Genomic DNA, 20,362 nt, shown 5'->3' on the forward strand with positions numbered 1-20,362 from the left:
TTAATTGATTAACCTAATTACCTCCCCATATGAAAAAAAATTTTTTTAAACGATATAGTCATTTAAAGCTGTGCGTTTCCGCCAAGTCCTCCTGTAACAGAAGCCTGCTCACCTAATACGGTGCACTTTCATTTTTATGTGGTTCAAGGTACTTTGCGATTCCCCTTCTGATTTGTACTTTGACCCACTGGCGACGCAGAAGGGTGTTATCTCGTTTCCAATATTGGTGGATTCTCTAGACATGTGTCAATGAGTGATTACAACTTCATGCCCCTGCAGTCAGAAAACCAACATTGTATCCATCTGGTTTTTTAAACATTGAGACTTAGTTTTAGGTGCCGAATACGGTCTAACTTAAACATTCTGTGTCCGTTGATCATTTATACAGGCATGCCTCATTCTACTGTGTTTAGCTTTACTGCAGATCACAGATACTGCATTTTTTTTTTTTTTTACAAATGGAAGGTTTGTGGACACCGTGCATTGTCAGGGTTAGCATTTGTTAGAAATAAAGTGTGTCTTAATTAAGGTTTGTACGTTGTGTTTGTAGACATAATGCTACTGCACACTTAATAGACAACAGTATAGTGTAAATGTAACTTTCATGTGCACGGGGAAAGCAAAAACATTGCATGATTGCCTTATTGTGATGTTTGCTGGCTTGAGGTGGTCTGGAACTGGACCCCCAATATCTCCGAGGTAAGCCTGTATGCGTCTTAGAAGGAAGCTCCCTCAGACTTACAGGGTACAAAAATATTCAGTGCCCAACAGGGTAAATTTGACAATGTCTACCATCCAAACGCACATATCTAGACAGGGGAAGTAGTTGAGAAATGTAACTGAGAAGGCAGAGAATAAAATAAAGTGATCCAGATGGACCCATGACTGGCCCAGAGGGTAGACTACACACAGAGCAACCCTAAGTGGTTGTTATAACTGTATGTTATATGCTCACAAAGTTAGCAATGGGTAAGGCATAAAATGACCTAAATCAAACATCTCAATATGAGACCTGCAGTGGGGAGATGGGAAATCTACGGAGCGGAATTTGCAGCAGATTAGAATTTGCAGGACAAATAAATGACTGGGTAAAGAAGTTGCGGTACATTTACAATAAATATAGATGTATTTATAATAAATAAATTTATAATAAATAAATTTATAATAAATATACCAGAACTTCTTTATCCAGTCACCAACATACAGACATGACAATAAAAATTCTACAAATCAAAACACTGAGAAAATAGATTTAAAAAAATATGGAATAGAAATTCTGTGAGCTGTGGGAAAACTTTAAACACCCTAATATGCATGTAATTGAGTTTCCTGATAAAGAGGATCACAAAAAACATATCTGAAGAAATTATGGGAAATCACTTTCCACAGCTGATGTAAATTTGTAACACCAAGCTCCAAGAAGCCCAGTCAATGTCAAGGACAGAAATTATGAATTAAACTAGGGTTTATCAGAATTGTAAGATGATCCTAAAGCAATCTTTAGGGGGGAAAATGCATAGCATTCCATAATAAAATTGCTTAAACTGTACTGATTCAGAGAAAATCTGAAAGCACCCAGAAATAAAAGTTAGCTTACACACTACAAGGGAAAGAGCAAGAATGGAGCTTTCTTGTGAGAAACGATGCCAGCAAGAAGAGAATGTATAACGTCTTTAAGATGCCGAGAGGGGGGAAAGTCAATCAACAACCATATAGCCAGCAAAAATATATTTTAAAATTAAAGATGATGTGGACGTTTGCAAACACACAAAAGCAGAAAGACTTCAGTAGAACAGAGCAGGCTGCAGGAAATGCTGAGGGCACCCTTCAAGAGGAGGAAAACTTATACCAGGTGTGATTATGGAAATATGGATTTATACAACGGAAGGAAGGAAATCAGAAATTGTCACCTCATGGAAAAGGAGTAAGTTCTTTTTTTTCTTTTTAATCTCTAAAGATAACCAGCTGCTTCCTCAATCGTGACAGCAATGTGAAAATTATAACTAATGGATAAACATTTTTTCCTTATTATTTAAATCTCTTTAAAATAATTGCCTCTTCAAGCAAATATGATTTGGAGAGGCGGATTATAACTTGCGCACATGTAAAATGAATGGTGACATTAGCACAAAGTCTATGAGGGGAGAAACGCAAATACACGCTGGAAATATTCTTATACTCTGCGTGAAATACACTGTCACTTGAATGTAGATTGTGAATAATACCTACTATGAATCCTACAGCGACTAACAAAATTACAAAATAGTCACAGCCAACAAACAATGGAAATAAAACAGAACCATAAAGAAAATTCAATTACTATGAAAGAAGTCAAAACTCGGAAAAAGAGAACAAAAAACAAATGAGACCAAAAAAAAAAAAAAAGAGAAAAAAAGAGAAAAAAAAAAGCAGATCATCTTTCAAACTCTCATACGTCAACAATAATGTTAAACGTCAAAGGTCTTCAAACTCCAATTGAAAATGGAGTTTGTCAAGTTGGACAAAAGGCAAGATTCAACTCTATGGTATGCTGACAAATATATATGTTCCTTATAAAACATTTAAATAAAAAGACACAGGAGGTTAAAAGTTACTTGAGAGAGAAAAGTTATCCATGCTGCCTATGATCAGAAGACATTTGGTGTGGCTACACTGCCATCAAAGGCTGTTTCACAGTGAAGAATGTTACCAGTGATAAGGTTACTTCTTAACAATACAAAAGTCAATTGATTGAGACAATGTAAAATACTAAACGCTTATGCACCTAATAACAGGGCCTCAGAAAGGCAACTAAAACCAAAGGGTTTGCAGGGACAAGCAGAGAAATTCGTAAGTTCAGGTTAATTAAGATTGAAGTGCCCCTTTCTTAAGAACTGATAGAAAAAGGAGACAGAATAATTAACAGGAGATCACACATTTGTTCAACACCATCAAGCAATGTGTGCTAACTGTCATTTATGGGACAGTTCACCCACGTAGAGCCAAACAGACTTTATTTTCAAGAGAACACATTTGGCAGGTTAGACCCTATTCTGAACCACAGCACTTTTCTTAATAAACTTAAGATGACCCTGGTCATATCTATCGCATTTATTTATTTATTTATTTATTTATTTATTTATTTATTTTATTTTTTAAAGTTCACATTGAAAAAAAATAAAGTGTAGTTGATTTAACATTTTAAATAAGAGAGTTTTGGAATCTTTAAGGTGGGGAAAGGAAATATGAGTTATCTTTTAAATTTGTATAGAGGGTTCCTGGCTGTCTTTGTTTTCTGTGCTTGATTTTATATCTATAATACTTATAATTAAAAAAATACCATTAAAGTCATTTATTAAATACTGTTGGATTTTTTCCCACTTGTGTAATAAGTATAAATTAGGACTGCAAGACAAAAATCTAGTGAAAGGCATGGGTGCTCACAATAGTCAAATTTTTGTACCCTAGAATTCCATTTCATAAGAAATGCAAAGACTCTTTAATTTTTTTTCTTTCTTCAGATACAACATCCTGAGGGATTTCATTTGAAATTTCAGGCCTGACAAAACGCTCTCCGAGGGCAGATAACTATCAGACTTCAAAAGACCTTGAATAAAGGCTTTGTTCCAGCATTAAAGGAAGCGGATTTGACCCTGGGGTGCTGAGAATTGTGTGTTAACAGAGTGGCTTAAAGGATGGAAAAGAAAGAAATTATATGTACATGCATACAAATCTCAGTAGTAACGCCTCCGAGCCTCACCTCCGCGTGCTGCAAATGTGTGGACCCTCTTGAGATCTTATGAGAAACCAGGAGCGAGGGCAGCTTCCGAAATGGCTCTGGAGGAGTGATTACTGGTGACAGGAGGAGGAAGTTACTGGGCTCTGGATGTGCTCACTAAGCTCATCGCGTGGGACTTACTGGCCAGTATGACCTCCGCAGTTCGAAGCCTGACCTTCTCGGCGGGGGCGGGGGGGGTGGTGAGAAGCAAAGACACCCGCCAGAATTCATCGTGGCGGAGTCTGGACGTCACCGGGGGGCAGGCGGGAAGCGGCGTGGCCACCGGTGACTGAGTCAAAGATGTAAGTGGAACTGAACTCAGAGCCTGACTTTTTTTTGACTCTCAGTCTAAATCCTACCAAGCAGGCCATGCCCAGGGTGTGATCCACAGCAAAACCACAACTTTTGTAGCTGACACCCATCTAACGTTTTACTAAAACATCACCTGACCCTTCTTTTCAGGATGGAAATTGCTTTTGTCAGCTCAGTGCAGACAACTGTGGGGAAGCCGGCATCTGCTAACACGTGCGGACTGGCGCGGACCCAGGCGGGTGTTAGACCAGTGTGCACAAGCCGCAGGGACAGAGCCTCGTCCTGTAAACCCGGTCACTTCTACGACACGCTTCGCCTGTTTGTTTTTTTCTTTTCTGAACAGGCGATGGGCATGAAAGTTTTACAACATGATAAACATTTCCAAAAGTGTTTCTACGCCTGCAAAGATTCCCCAGCTGTTGGGTATTTATTTGAAAGGATTTACCAGGCTCTATGGAGCTTAATATATAAAAGTCTTATTTAAAGGCGAAGAAAAAAGATAAGGAGAGGGAGAGAGAGGTCAGAGATACAGAGATGGAGAGAGACAGAAACAGAGAGATAAAGAGGAGAGTGACAGAGATGATGGAGGCAAACCTGGGGCTCCAAGACACACCCCAGGCAGCAAGCAGTTCCCTGAGTTTTCACTCTGCACCTGTATTGTGCTCTGTCTCAGAATTGGACCACCCATATCTGGAGGGAACCTCGATTCCTTCCTGGTTAAGGCTGATACAGGAAAATGAATGTGGGGCAAGAGGGTGGCCGGGTCCCAGGTCTCAGTTGAGTCCCTGGGACATGCCCCACCAAGTGTGGATCCTTGGCTTCACACAGGGAAGAATTCAAGAGCGAGCCACAGGCGAGTAAAGGCGGATTTATTCAGAGAGACATGAACTCCACAGACCGAGTGCAGGCTGGCTCAGAAGCCAAGAGAAAGGCCACGAGATGCGAGGGTGGGCGCTCAGCAGATACGCACTCCATAGACAGAGAGCGCGGTCCACCTCACTCAGAAGCGTGAGCAGCCACGAGGTGCAGGGCTGTTCGTTTTTATGGGCTCAATTATCTCAGATGCTAACAAGGGGGAGGATTTTTCCAACGAAGTTGGGGAATCGGCGGGGATTCCCACGATTTGGGCCACCACGCACTTTCTGACGTTTTGTGGTTAGCCTTGGAACGGGCTGTGGTGCCCGTGGGGCTGTCACTGAGCATGCTGATATATTACAGTGAGCGTGTAATGAAGCGCAAGGTCTCCTGGAGGTCAAATCTCCCGCCATCTTGGGCCTCAAGGTCTACTGGGGGTTGAATTTTTCACCACGTTGGTGTTAATGGCTATGTTATTTCTTGAATGGCTGTACCCTGCCCGCTTCCTTCCTGTCTTAAGACTGCACAACAGAAGTTCCCAGCAAGCTTTGAATCTCCCTTTGTACCTAACTGGTGAAGACAACTGGACACCATCGAGAAAGACTAACTCTTGGAATCACCATGAGAACTGTGGACAATTCCCACTGCCCCGCCTTGTCCAAAAACCAGAGAAAGAGAGAAGGCTTTTCCCAGTCAGCTGTGAATCAACTCTCCTCCTGATAATTCTTACATTCATCTTGGAGGGGGGTGGGTGGGCAATGCATTCGGGAGCTAACCAAGGGAGGAAGATGTATTTATTGACTGATCCTTGTCTCCGCAGGGTCACATGTAATGTGATGCTCAGAATGGATTCACCTTAGAACTGGACCCGATTATGTGTCAACAACGCTGGAAAGACGAAACAAATGTTACAGTCAGGTCTTGAAACTCCAACGTCTACAAATGAGGAGTGGGTAGACTCCCAGGCTGGCGAAAAGCTGCTAGATTAGAGGCTACTTCAGTAAGTACCACAAGCAAAAACACCACCTCCACCAGCACCACAAGTTAAAAGCAAGCAGAGCCAAGTACACGAGGTTGAACTCCTGTGACCGCCATGAGATCTGATCAAGTAAACACGAGGTGCCTCCCACAACAAGAATTGTGATCCTCGGGGTACTATGTGATTTGTGAGGTCACATACACTCTCCCCTAGCCACTGGGGTCTAACAGGTCAGGGATGAACTTGTTACGTAAGACTTTCTCCATCTGCTGAGTGTCTTCCCATGTCCCCGTCAGGTGGACCATCTCCAAGAAGCTGAGTTGGAAGAAATAGGCTCGTTCCACCTCAAACCCTTACCCCACCAGCTACGCCCAGAGTCCGCCATGGAAAATCTCATGCTGGGTAATACTGACCTAAGAGAAGAGTTCCCAAGCCCAGTGGATTGTCTTCCTATGAACATAGGATCTCTAACACCTGTCGCACAACCACTGCACGTTTTGATGAGAAGCTTAAACCTTTAGATCATGTACATCAAAGTAAAGGACATAGCGATTCAACATAAGTTTGTCATCACGATCGTGCAACAATCCCTTTTAATTTTTTTCTTTCTCTCTCTTTTTATTACTATTTTTTTTTTAATTTCACGTTGAGATGGCTTCCATGAAGCTGTGCCAGGATTCCGATCCCTTTGTCTATTAAGGTGACAGCTGTCTGTTGCAAGTGATTTGAAAACAGTGGCCGGACGGCGTGCAGACGTCAGACAATTAAGCAGGTAACTGAAAACGTTCTTACAGAAATAGGCAAGTGATTAAATATCCCTGAGCAGCTGTAATCCGTCCACTTGTTCCTTGGGAAATGTCTGGATGTTGAATAAATATGTCACCCCTCCACCGCAGCTGAAAACATTTGGGTAACGCTCGCCTGCGGACTTCAGTGTCGAGTTGTAAGCTGTTTAGTCCCACCCCTCAAAGTAGAGCCAAAGAATATTGGTTCTCATTTGAAAACTAAATGTATATGCGTTTATTTTTGTTTGTTTGTTTGCTTTTTCCCAATTAGAAAGAGGAGATTTGGAAAACATTTAAAGGGAAGTCAAAGAAACAGGAGCGGAATGGAAGACTGGCTTTTACACACGCTGTGGTGGCAGCTGAAATGTTTCTGCGCGTTCGTGGGAAAGCGGGGTGGCCCCACGCGGTGCTCGGAGCGCGTTCTCACAGCGATCTCAGGCCAGAAGTGGCTGCAGTAGGCATCCTTCTTCGCTCACAGCGTGTCTGGAAGGGCATCCGCCAGGGCAGACTCATAGCGAATGCTCCCTAAGACTTTCGAGTCTTGACTTGGGTGAGCTCAAGCCACGTGACGTGCCTTCAAGCACAGAGGACGCGCAGCAGGGCTCCCCTGGGTCACCCAGTCTCCTCCTCCTCCGCCCGCCCCTCTCTGTGCTTTACAATCAGACACGTTCTAAAAAGCAGCGCCGCGGTAAGAGAGAGGAAGCGTTGCATTGAATGGGAGCGCGTTTAAGTCACTGGAACCAAGTCTTGTTAGCATGAGGCCAGTATGAAAAATGTTGTACCCATAAAACACATTGAAGCGGGGTCCCACTGCATTATGAGGCTGTTTTACCAGATCGCTGAGCTCATGTCTGTTTGCTGCTTGGGGCCTCCCCACGTGATGGTGATCAGAAAAGGAAGCCTGCAGACCAAGGCAAGGCAGAGTTTCAGGGCAGGGCAGCAAGAAATATTTTGTCCCTTTCGTTCGAGGAGAAGACACTTGTAGAAAAACCATCGAGATGCCAGCTTGAGCCCCCACCCACGTTCTGCAAGAGCCACTGTGTAACTTGACTTCCACATTCGCCCTTCTGCGCTGTCAAGTTTTGAAACAATTTTTCAGATAGGGCCACCATTCTAAGCGTCTCCCAGTTCTGGGAACAGGACAGCCCTCTTTTACCTGACTTTTCCCTCAAATAAATAAGGAGTATTACTAAGCCGAGTGTCTGTTACTGATGACACAGTTGTCAGCCTTTCCCCACTTTGGAGTGTCCCCAATTATTAAGTCAGTTGTGGGACTTCCCCTTGCGAAAGCAACAGAATTGTACATACTGGCTAATTCTGTTTCTCCTTCTCCCGTGGAGTGGCGTGGCTCCACACACAGGCATGTCCAACGTCAACTCCTGCTTTAATAAGCGGGAAGGGCTTCGGTGAGGCCAAGGCTAGACTCTGGCTGTTGGCTGATGGGGAGGGTTCCCTTCATAGTCTCAGAATGGTGCCCGCCGTGTCTTGTGTTCCCGGCATCTTCACCCCAGTGAGAAGGGAAACAAAAAAAGCCAGGACAAGACTTGTCCACTGAGGTGGGAAAGGCACTGCGGTGTGTGTGGTAAGCCCCGTCCTGGGGTCTCAGCTCCTGCCAGAGACGTACTGGTTATACTGGGTGGGCGTTTGAGGAGAGAAGCCAGAATGAGGCACGTGCTGGCCGTCAAAGCCGCACGCGCTCAGCCAGGCCAGGGGTACCGGCAAGGACGGATCAGACGTGCTGCTCCTGGGAAAGGCAAGAATCGCTCGTGTCTAGAAGAAAATTTCTACTTACTTAGGACCCAGTCTTAACTGTCAAGCCCCAGAGAGAGCGCTGCCTGTGGTCCACTCGCTGGTGCTGCCACCAAGCCCACGTACACGACAGATCTACTGCAAATGCCACAAATGCCACATATTCTGCCAGACCTCGCACTTCAACCGCGGTGTGTTCTTCAAGAAGAAACCTAGTCTTTTTTCTACTTGGCTTCCCCATCCCCCCTTGGCACTGTCTCAACCGATGTTTAGTGCATTTGTTTTAGACAAATGGGTTTTGAGAAGGTGCGTGCACGCGAGGGGAGGCAAGACATTCAAGGAAACAGAATTGGGATTTGGCGGGTGGGGGGTGCTTGCATGTGAAGGTGATGAGGAATGTGCCTCCTGGTCCCCTGAGCACTGGACGAGCACATAACCTGAAGTTTAAACACAGAGAACTTCAGAGCAAAACCCGCTCACACCTTGTCACTGTGGTGCCTCCACCAGGAGTCTGTCTCCGACTTTTCAAGGCCATCATGGGTGCCATATTGGGAAAGATCACGTATTAGAAGACCTGTGATCCTGTCTTGACTCTGCAACTTTCCAGCAGGAAGACACTGCGTTGGACCCAAGACAGCTTGAATTTAGGAAACCAAAGTGGTCATGAATATCTTTCCTTCCATAACATAACTGTGCAGCCAAAACAAGATGACCAGAAAGGATCGCGGATAGAACATAGATTTATGGAAATGTATTGGAGTACTTGGAAGGGACTTCCATATTTTTAGCATCTTGACAGGATCAATGGAAGATTGATCTTCCAAGGGAATTCAATATGGTGGGCAATGTTCATTTGCATGTATAAGTATACTTGCAGGTAAGTCAACCTAAAAAAAAGAAAATATCTAACATATTTTTATTTCTAAAACATCATCCACATGTAGGAGAAATGAAAAAAAAATCAGTAAATTAGTTCTCCAGTGGAAGTGGCCACCCAGTATTTTAAACAGAGACCGTACAGCTGGAGAGTTCAGCTCTGAAATCGTAGGACCAGTTTCAGAGGACCACAGTGCAGGATACCATCCAACAAGAAGACAAAATGGGAATTAAAAAATAACTAATTCCCACAGAAAATCTCTCTCAGTCATTGTGATGTGTTATCTTGTTTTATTACTGCTCAAATAGTAATGACCTCCTATAGACTGGAAGTACCACAATAATTTACACATATCTTTGTACCATGGACTTGCAAGTCACTACTGGGTGTTGATTTTACAGTCGCTAATTGTTGGCTTCTTTCTTAATTATAAAAACATTAAGATAAATTTACTCATGATTTTTTTTTTCTGAGGCGATCACTCATTTCTTTCAGATTACGTGCTTCTGCACTGGTTGAATTCTATTATGCTTCCCTAAGAGGTTACTGTTTTTCTGGCTTCAGATTTTTTAAAAGAAAAAGCATGTTTAAAAGTCAGAGAAAGGGTAAAAAAGAAAAGGTTAGAACAATGTAAGTTCTTCATCACGCTGCCAGCTAATTACACACATTGTCCCTGGAAAATGAAAAGGGCACCTCATCACGGGGACAGTTTGTTTTCTCTAGTCTGGAAAGTAATCACCTTAATTTTCAGGGTGACAGACTGTCTATTCATGACAAACTAACTAAATTCTGGACATACAATGCTTGTAACTCAGTGCAATTTTTCCCCCCCAAATCACTGCCATGGAGTGGGGGGCAGTGAGGAGCGTTTGGGCATCTCCTTGTTTTCTTCTGATTTTTTATTTTGTTTCACCCTTCAGAGATTTTTCTGTCACTTAACATAGATTCTCAAAGCTGTTGAATATATTTTCTGATGGCGGGGTTTAAGTGCTGTTACATCCTAGAACGGAAGACGGTATATGAAAAGCTAGACTATGTGATACACAAAACAAGATAATCAGCCGAGATACTGCACAGAGGACGGACTGATCAGCTCCCGGGGAAGAGGGCTTTCTGGGCGATCTGGTAAGGGGACTTTGGCAGGAGGACACACCAAGAAGATAATTGCACATGTGGTGTGCAAAGCTGCAGAAGAGAATTCTACATTTGGAGAACAGTGGGTGTTCTGAACAAGATGTGGCCTCCTGAAGCTGCTGGCTGCCTCTCCCAAGATGGATCTCTGAAGAATGCAAAGAAAAAAGGGAAAAAATAGACACAGCGAGCCCATGTTTGCCTAGGGCTTTCTGAACTGGTGTGTCGATGAGGTGCGTGGAGAAGTTGATGGGTGAAGTGGATGGTGGGTTGGCTGGAGGAGCTGATGGTGGGTGGGTATGGAAGTTGATGGTGGAGAGGGTGGAGAAGTTGCTGGGTGGAGAAGTTTATGGTGGGTGGGAGAAGTTGATGACGGGTTGGCTGAAGAAGTTGATGGGTGGAGAAGTTGGTGGGGTGGCTGGAGAAGTTGATGGCAGGTGGGTGGAGAAATTGGTGGCTGAAGTTGATGGTGGGTGGGTATGGAAGTTGATGGTGGAGAGGGTGGAGAAGTTGCTGGGTGGAGAAGTTTATGGTGGGTGGGAGAAGTTGATGGCGGGTTGGCTGAAGAAGTTGATGGGTGGAGAAGTTGGTGGGGTGGCTGGAGAAGTTGATGGCAGGTGGGTGGAGAAATTGGTGGCTGAAGTTGATGGTGGGTGGGTATGGAAGTTGATGGTGGAGAGGGTGGAGAATTTGGTGGGTGGAGAAGTTGATGGCAGGGTGGGTGAAATTGGTGGGTGGAGAAGATGATGGTGGGTGGGAGAAACTGATGGTGGGGTGAGTGAAAAAGTTGATGGCTGCAGAAGTTGATGGTGGGTGGGATGGAAGTTGATGGTGGGTGGGTATGCAAATTGATGGTGGAGAGGGTGGAGAAGTTGCTGGGTGGAGAAATTTATGGTGGATGGGAGAAGTTGATGGCGGGTTGGCTGGACAAGTTGATGGTGGGTGGGTGGAGAAGCTGATGGGTGGAAGTTGGTGGGGTGGCTGGAGAAGTTGATGGTGGGTGGATGAAGTTGGTGGGTGGAGAAACTGATGGTGGGGTGGGTGGAGAAATTGATGGTGGGTGGAGAAGCTGATGGAGGGGTTAGCCTGGGGAGATTAAACTAAGAGGCGGGGAGACTGGCTTTTGCTTGTTTTTCTCCCATCATGCCCCTCTCCTTCACGTGCCCTCACTCAGACTTCTGAGGCAGCTAGTTTCCTGAGTCAAATAAAAGCCACATAGAAGTTTGAGCTTGGGGTGGGGAGGTCTCATCTGGCAGCTGCACTGTGTCTCAAGGCTGCCCATTTGAGGGTGAGCAGGGGAAAAGGAAGGCACTGATGCTGGTCTCCATCATGCATTTGCCAAACCTGGCCCCCCTCTATGCCCTGATGCCCAACACATCCTGTTTCCCCTGAGAGGCTGCAGAAGTCTGTAATTTTGGAGAGGTACTGTTTATTTTTTTTTCTGTCTTTTCCCCAGTTTTTTTGAGATACAGTCAACACACCGCCCTGTGTAAGTTTAAGGCGCACGGCATAAGGGCGTGTCCCACACGAATCCCAGAATTATGACTGCAATAAGCTTAGTGAAGACGCACATCCCACATAGACACAAAATTATAGAAACAAAAAAATTTTTTCTTGTGATGAGGACTCTAAAGATTTACCCTCTCAGCAGCTTTCATATATAACCCACAGCAGCATTAATTATACTTATCACATTGTACATGACATCCCTAGTACTTACTGACCTTATAACTGGAAGTTTGCATGTTTTGACCACCTTCATCCAGTTCCCCGCCTCCCCACCCTGCACCTCTGGCAGCCACAAATCTGATCTCTTTTTCTATGTGTTTGCTTGTGTGTTTTTGCAGCATAACTGACCTACAGCACTGTTAGCTCCTGTTTAAAATACCCACATAGGGCTCCTCAAATCCAGCATGGAGTTGACCACCAAAGCAGTAAGCATAAGATGTGGTAGTGAATGATTTCAAAGTTTCTAAAAAAGTGTGTGGCTGTCTCATAGATCATCTTTGTCTCTCTCTCTCTTTTTTTTTTAAACACTTTTTACTGATTTATAATCATTTTACAATGTTGTGTCAAATTCCAGTGTTCAGCACAATTTTTCAGTCATTCATGGACATATACACACTCATTGTCACATTTTTTTTCTCTGTGAGTTATCATAACATTTTGTGTATATTTCCCTGTGCTACACAGTATAATCTTGTTTATCTATTCTGCGATTTTGAAATTCCAGTCTGTCCCTTCCCACCCTCCACCCCCCTGGCAACCACACATTTGTATTCTACGTCCATGAGTCTATTTCTGTCCTGTATTTACACTTTGTTTTGTTTGTTTGTTTTTGTTTTTGTTTTTTAGATTCCACATATGAGCGATCTCATATGGTATTTTTCTTTCTCTTTCTGGCTTACTTCACTTAGAGTGACTTTTTCCAGGGACATCCATGTTGTTGCAAATGGCATCATGTTGTCATTTTCATGGCCGAATAGTATTCCATTGTATAAATATACCACCTCTTCTTTACCCAGTCATCTGTTGATGGACATTTAGGCTGTTTCCGTGTCTTGGCTATTGTAAATAGTGCTGCTATGAACATTGGGGTGCAGGTGTCACCCTGAAGTAGGGTTCCTTCTGGATACATGCCCAGGAGCGGGATTCCTGGGTCATACGGTAAGTCTATTCCTAGTCTTTTGAGAAATCTCCATACTCTTTCCACAGTGGCTGCAGCAAACTGACCATTTTCAATATTCTTTTTTTCCCCCTAAGCACTTATAGACGATTACAATCATTGATTATGTTTTGGTCCTAAAAACTCTCAACAAATATCAAAGATAAAGTGTCCAGAAGACCATGCTTTCTGTCTACCTTTTAATTCATACTATGTTGACATCGATTGACATCAACTTATAAATTAATAAGAAGAAGATAAATAAGGAATTCTTGCCAATTGAATAAAATATGGAAACATGCATTGGTCAACAGCTCTTGGGTGACGGAAGACACCGCCACCAGAATTCTAAAGTATTAGAAGAACTAAGGCATAATGGATACACCGCGTTTCAAAAGACTACGTGGAAAGAAAACTGGGTCATGGAGGGACTTACATCCTTCATACTTTAAATCAAAAAGCAAACTATCTCAAAAGCGACGATCTGTGTGTTCATGTCAAGGTAGTAACAACAGCAGAATCCCCAAGGACGTAAAGGGAAAGAGAGAACAGAAGTAAGAGAAGAAATAAATCGTATAGAACAGGAAAGTACAATTGAGGGATTCTGCACAACCAAGAATTGTTCTTTGAAACAAACAAACAAACAAACAAACAAAAACCAGAAAAAGAGGCACCTGCTGACTTACTAAGAGATAAGAGACAAACTACAAGATAAGAGTGTTATAAATGGAGGACTCATAGCTGCAGATACAGCAGAAGTCACGACAAGAGAATATTATCACGCCTTCAAAACCAAACAAACCAAACAGTGGAAAAGGAATGGATCTCACTCTTCACGGCTGAGCGAGCTCAACCCGGAAGCCTGACAGAGACTGTGAAACACAAAACAAAACAAAGAAAAACAAAATTGCATCGCTCTTACCAGTCTGGTTTCACAGATTTATGATGAGAAAGGCTAGGAATGCCACTGATCGCAGTGCTGGATTTTGGAGACGACAATGAGAATGATCTGAACGGAAGGAGGAAAAGCAGGGATTCTACATGGTTCTCTATAATGAGGAATCCGAGGGAAATTACTGAAGAGGGAACGGCGCATACATCAGACACAAGAAGGGGACCCATGCTCTCAGGTGATCATTTGACCCTTCGAGGTTTGGCAGATAGAAATGAATCCGCTGAGATCAATCGCAGCTTCGGATGTGAATGCAAAACATCCCTCGTGCATTCTGGGTGGGAAGAAGGAACTGGCGCGACCTGCTTTGGAAAACACAACTGCCTGAAGCAGACAGCCCCCAGAGCCCAGGGCCCGCCACGGGTGACACTTTCTAGCGGATACACAGCAGTGTGGAAGCACCGTGTCGCGCGGCAGCAACATTCCAGATGGCACCCTACCTTTTCTTTGCAAAAGACAGTGAAAATCAAGCCTGTGTATCCACTTAAGAATGCACCGCCATGAAACAAGACCTCCCTGACATAAAGAAAGGAAACCCTTCGATGGGGAGACGCGTTTGTGAGGAGGTCTTTGAATACACTCTGGGGATTTTTTGGTCACGGTCCTGGCTTTTGTTTCCATGCTTACTGCATGGTTTGCAATATCTAATTAAGTAACTATGTAGATAAAACTAAACAGAATGCACCAGGCAAGACCCAATGATGAAGAGCCAGGAGTCGACCAAATTCTGCCCACCGGGGGGCCCATATAAACGCAATGTAACAGGTTGCTGGGGCAACGTGCGGACAAGGTCGTTCCAGCAGGACTGGCACCGTGGACGAAGGGTTCAGGTACCCACAGCAGGATACACACGCAGGGTTTCTCTAAGCATGTGAGAGACGGCGGGTGACTGAGTGTGTGTGCGTGTGTGTGTGTGCGTGTGTGTGTAGCTCAGCATTGTCCTCTGTGGGTACTTCAACAGAACAGAAGGAGAACTGAAGACCCAGCATAGAGTAAGGGATTGCTTTCCTGAAAAATGATTTCCTGGAAACTGTACTGCAAATTCTTGATGCAACATTTTGTGCATTGTGTCGAGACAGGCAATGATGGATGACTGGACTTCAGGAAGAGAGGAATGTAAAATTTCCAGGGCTCAGCCCTTCCCTGTTCCAGGAGCACGCACACGACTTGCATTTATGTGGGGTGGAGAGTAAGCCCTGTCACTTCCTCGTACCTCATTATTCTCCCTCCTCTGTACATCCATGGGAACGCAGGTTTCTAAAAATAAGAAACAGTTGCCTAGTCCATGCTGACTGTATTTACACGCCTATTAAAAACAAAAACAAAAAACTAGATCTTTGCAAATTTTTTTAAAGATTATTATTTTTTCCCCCCAAAGGTTTTCCTAGCACATCATTCTGAAACCACTTTTTCAATATGATATTTTAACTTGGGTGTTGCTGAAGGTTTTCCCGAAGCTGATCTTTTCAAAGTAACATGCACCCCAGGCTTGTAAGCGGAGAGCTAGCAAAGGCCGTGCGTGCCATGGTTTCCGCACATCTGCATTTGACACGCAGTGTTTCCTACAAACAGGGAGGACTGAATTTAATTAATTGTCTCTCTAGCAATGAGAAACCCTGCTGACCAATAAAGGCTTTGGGAAGCCAGAGGGTTTATGGGACTGTGTCCAGAAATTTTCTGCAAATGAACAGAAAGCAGAGCTATCTTTCCCCAAACTCGTGCATGGAGCAATTAACACCAATCTTTGAAAATGCAGCAGTTTGAAGAAAAGGAAACATGTGAAGTCAGTGTGTGTCAAATCGAAGCAGGTGATGGAGAATTATTGCTTTAAAAAATCCACATAAATATCTTGGTACCAAGACTTACCAAGGAACACACTGCACGCCTCAGGTCGGAGTGGAAGGTAGACAGCTTGTGTACTCACGGGGGTTGCAAAAGAAACAATTATTTTAAGCAGGAAACTGCAGACAGAAGTGCCCTTGGTTTTGATGGGTGTACGGCAGCCCCCTAAGACACGAGAGCAATGCCAGGTGGGCTCATTTTAAGTCCATGTCCTTCTGCCACCTGGACGTCCAGCATCAAGCACAAGACGTAGGTCGCATCTGATCTCTCACAAAGTCTTTCTAAATACGGTAGCCGCAACGAGCTTCGGACAACCTACCAAAAATACAGACCCCTGCACTCTTATTCCAAGAGAGTTAGTCGTTCTGTGATGGAGGCTGGGGAGGGCCGCTCTGCAAATCTGTCGCGTCAACAGGCAGCCCCAGACGAAGCTGTTCTGAGGAGACAGGTACAGTTCACACCCCCGGGTGCTTTAGGTCCACGTCAAGGCTCACACCCCGGGGACAGTCAAAACCTGGATGCACGTCCCGGCTGCGGACAATCGCCAAGAGGAGACGCTGGACGTTCAGCGCCGTATTACCCTGAGTAACGCTCCCCCGGGAAAAGAGGGAGGCACGCAGAGAGGGAGGACCCCAGTCTCTGTTGTCTTTGCTCCTAGAATTTCACAGCCCTTCTCCTGTCTCCACGTCTTAAGCCTGTCTAATTGTGCTGTTCCCCTTCATTCTTCAAAACACACACACACACACACACACAAAATAAATAAATAAGATTTTGTGGTTGCTTAGAGGTGTCTCACAAAAGGGAAACTCTTTGTTGCAAACATTAGCTAAAAATGCGTTGACTTTGATGCAACGCCCATTTGCTTACGTCCAGAATTATGCGCACTTAATTCATTGCCTATGGGAGGAAAGAAATGGTATCTCTGCTTTCAAGGTACAAGATTGGGTTTTCCTCCAATCTCAATAAATGCTCAGTATTGTCCGCAGCCTTCTCTGTTTCCACGAGTAAACAGTAATTTAGGGTGAAATAATGCAATTCACGTCAATTATGGGTCTTCGGAGTGTAAGGGACCATTGGATGCAAGCCACTGAACCACTGCCACCAACGATTTCCAGAAATATGAATTTATTTGAGGTGGTGGACAGTTTGGAACATTTTTTTTAGAGGGTAGGAAAAGGGTTTGGATGCTGTCTGCTTTAGAACTGTCCCGATGACCAACATTAAATTCTGCAAAATGCACGCTTTTCATGTAAGATCACCAGCACCTTTTACTGTATAAAAAAAGTTTTTATTGACGTGTAGTCAGTTTACAATGTTGTGTCACCAGCACTTTTGAAAGACAGCTCCCTGTTAAAACTTTGTGGATGAGAAGGAAACAGATTTGCAACATGACGTTTAAAAAAACAGTTGAGTCAGTTTACAATGTTGCGTCACCAGCACTTTTGAAAGGCAGCTCCCTGTTAAAACTTTGTGGATGAGAAGGAAACAGATTTGCAACATGACGTTTAAAAAAACAGTTGAATGTCTAAAATTGCACATGACATGTCTGTAGGCATATCTTATTTTCACCCATCTCTACTTGCGATCAAACGGGCATTAGGGTTGAAGCAAAATAAATGAGTAACTCGGAGCAGAAAATGAGGTTTGATTTATGGCACGAACATGGAGACTTGGCAGAGCCCGAGACTCGCAGTGTTTCTTGAAATTGAAATTGATTCTCCTTTTCTCAAACAGTCTAATTTGAAACACCCTGACAACCAATTATCCCGAAATGAAATCATTTAAAATGCACATCAGACAAGGTGCATTTTTAAATACGTCCCCGGCGCCTTTATTAATGAAGACCTTAACAATTTTTGAAGGTGTTTCTTGAATTACCAATAGGTGTGCGACAGAAATCCATTGAACTGAGGGTGAACACAAGGGCTATTGTCTGTCTTTCAATTTCTTTGTTTGTTTTTGAGGTTTTTTTTGGGGGGGGGGTGCTTTCCGTTATTAAAGAGCCTTACAGCATTGCAGATAATGTTGGGAAATCCAAGAAGATGTGGTTAGATGCAAAGAAATTGTCTTGAAAATCGACTGGCGCTGGAAAAAGAAAATTTACTCTATACTTTGGTTCTCAAAGTTCAAGTGTCCCTAGGCATTGTTGAGTATTTCTCAGTCTTGGGTTTTAATCCTTTTCAGAATAAAACTGTTGATTGTCTCAAATGAATAGTCATTACCTGCAGAAGGTCTACGGTCCCCTTGATTTGAGTGTGAGAACCAATATTTCAGCTCTATTCCCTGCTCTGTGTCATCGAGAGGGTGCATGGGTCTTGCGTGGGCAGACGGGTGCCGGGGTGGGAACCGTCACGGCGGGGGGTGACCTCAGAAGACACGCACTCTGCTTGCTTCTAGTCCAACGACGTTTCCTCGCCAGCAGAACGTCATTTCCAGAAATGAGTGAGGAAGGCAGTCCCCCTGTCCACGCTGGAAATCATCTCAAACATATCCCTTCGACGGAAAACAGTCCTTTCTTTTCTTTAAACAGTTCTTGGCTTAAAAATTCCTTCCATCTGGAGCAGTGTGTACATGCGTGCGTCTTTTCTACTTCCTGCTCGCTAGCTAAAAACAGAAATTGCGAATTATTTTCTTTTGGAGAACAAATCCGTTACAGGAGTGGGAAGGACTCCGCCCCAAGACTACAAGTCTGAAATCAATTAACGTGGAAGACAAGAAAAAAATGTGTCTCAAGAGATGGCTGGGCAAAGCTTGTCCCATTCGTGATGAGACTCATATTTTCAGCAAAATACCCTTTTGATTTAAAAGGGTCCTTTCAATCCTGTGATTTAAGCCTGTGGGCTATTCTGGATACAGCCTTAATAGACTAGATTTTCTGGGTAATTTTTCCATCTGCCAAGAAACCTCAAGAACAAAATTGTTCTGTTCACCTACAAAGGACTTCTTTTCAAAAGAGGCCCCTGAGTTTGTAAAAGACTTCTACATCCACGCAGCACCTGGGGAGGCAAACCTGCAGACGTCCTGACGGCAGAACTGAGATGCACCCAGAAAAGGCACAGGTCTTGTGCTGAGGCTCACGAGGTCCCCAGCTCAGACCTTCTGAAGACGCACCCGAGCCTGCGGGGACCACTTTATCCCTCCTCTCGGGTCTCCATCTGGCGTGAATCCATGGACACCCTCAAAGGATTTTGTGACCATGGAGAATATAAACCAAATGACACTGACGTTTGTGAAAGAATTTCCTATAACACCCTAGAGGAAGGCAAAGAAACATCCACTAAGAGCAGTAACAAGAATCTAGGTGCCACGACACGGGAGGAGGAGAAACACATCCCACGTGAGTGATAGGATATTAACAAAGATGCTTTAGTTCAATCTTGGAGAAAATACTGGGAAGAAAAAACTCCGTGCTCCCTATGGACAGACACTCTTGTTTTAAGTCTGCGAAGAGAACTGCCTGGAAGATATTGTCTTCTCAGCTCATCAAATCTGCCGGTGTCGGTGTTTATGTTGGTGACCTGCCGTCCTGTTTGGGGAAGGACGTACACGTTCACATCGATTCAACCAATAGATAAATGCACAGAGAGGAGTCAGGCAGAAAACTCCATACGCCCCATTCGTTTGGACGCGCCAAGACGTGCATAACGCTTGTAAGATTTAACCTGCCCGGGGCACCTAGAGGTTTCAGGGGGAGAAAAAGGAACTGCCCTTTGGTAGGACTTTGGTTAACAGGACTTGAAAGCTTCCTGTAAGCTGTTTCGTTGCAATGTCCAGCATTAGTGAGCGCTTCCATGTTAAACAAGCCCCAGCGCCAGAGATTTCCCATCTGGAGGACACTAGATGGAAAACGAGGTGAACATGATAACTACTTGTAAGTTGATGGAGTTGATTCTGTCCAAGGAGGAACATCTTTGTGCTTCATTTCAGGGAGAAGACCGAGCACGGATAACTGGGCGACCCAGACGTCCTAATGGGAAACTCAGCACGTGCTGTGTTTTGTGTCTCCTTGCAGTAAACGTGCAGAAATGATTTAAAATATGTAAACACATATGTGCATGTGTGTCTGTAGCAATAGCCGTGGTCAGTGTGGGGATTTCTCAGGAGACCAGACACAAGTGTGAACTCTAGGAGCAGAGAGGACGTAATTAAAGGGAAGAGAGACCTCGCAGGAGGCTCCCTGGCGCAGGGCACGGCAGGAACTCCTGAAAGGTAAAGGGGCCAGGAGCTGGGAAAGTGCGCAAGGCAATGCTGAAGAAGAAAATAAAATGTGGGGTGTGGGTGGGCTTGGACTAGTACAAGAGGGGACTGTGGGGTCATACATCCCTGATCGAACTCATTCCCTTGGATGAGCTGGAAGGGTCAGAGATGCAGACAGTGGTTGTCTCCAGTGCTGAGAACAGCAAGCCTGGAAAACTGCCGTGGAGACGTGCAGCATCTAAGAGAAAGGAAAAGTCTGGA

Source organism: Vicugna pacos, chromosome X, assembly GCF_048564905.1.
Source record: "Vicugna pacos chromosome X, VicPac4, whole genome shotgun sequence".
Taxonomy (NCBI): Eukaryota; Metazoa; Chordata; class Mammalia; order Artiodactyla; family Camelidae; genus Vicugna; species Vicugna pacos.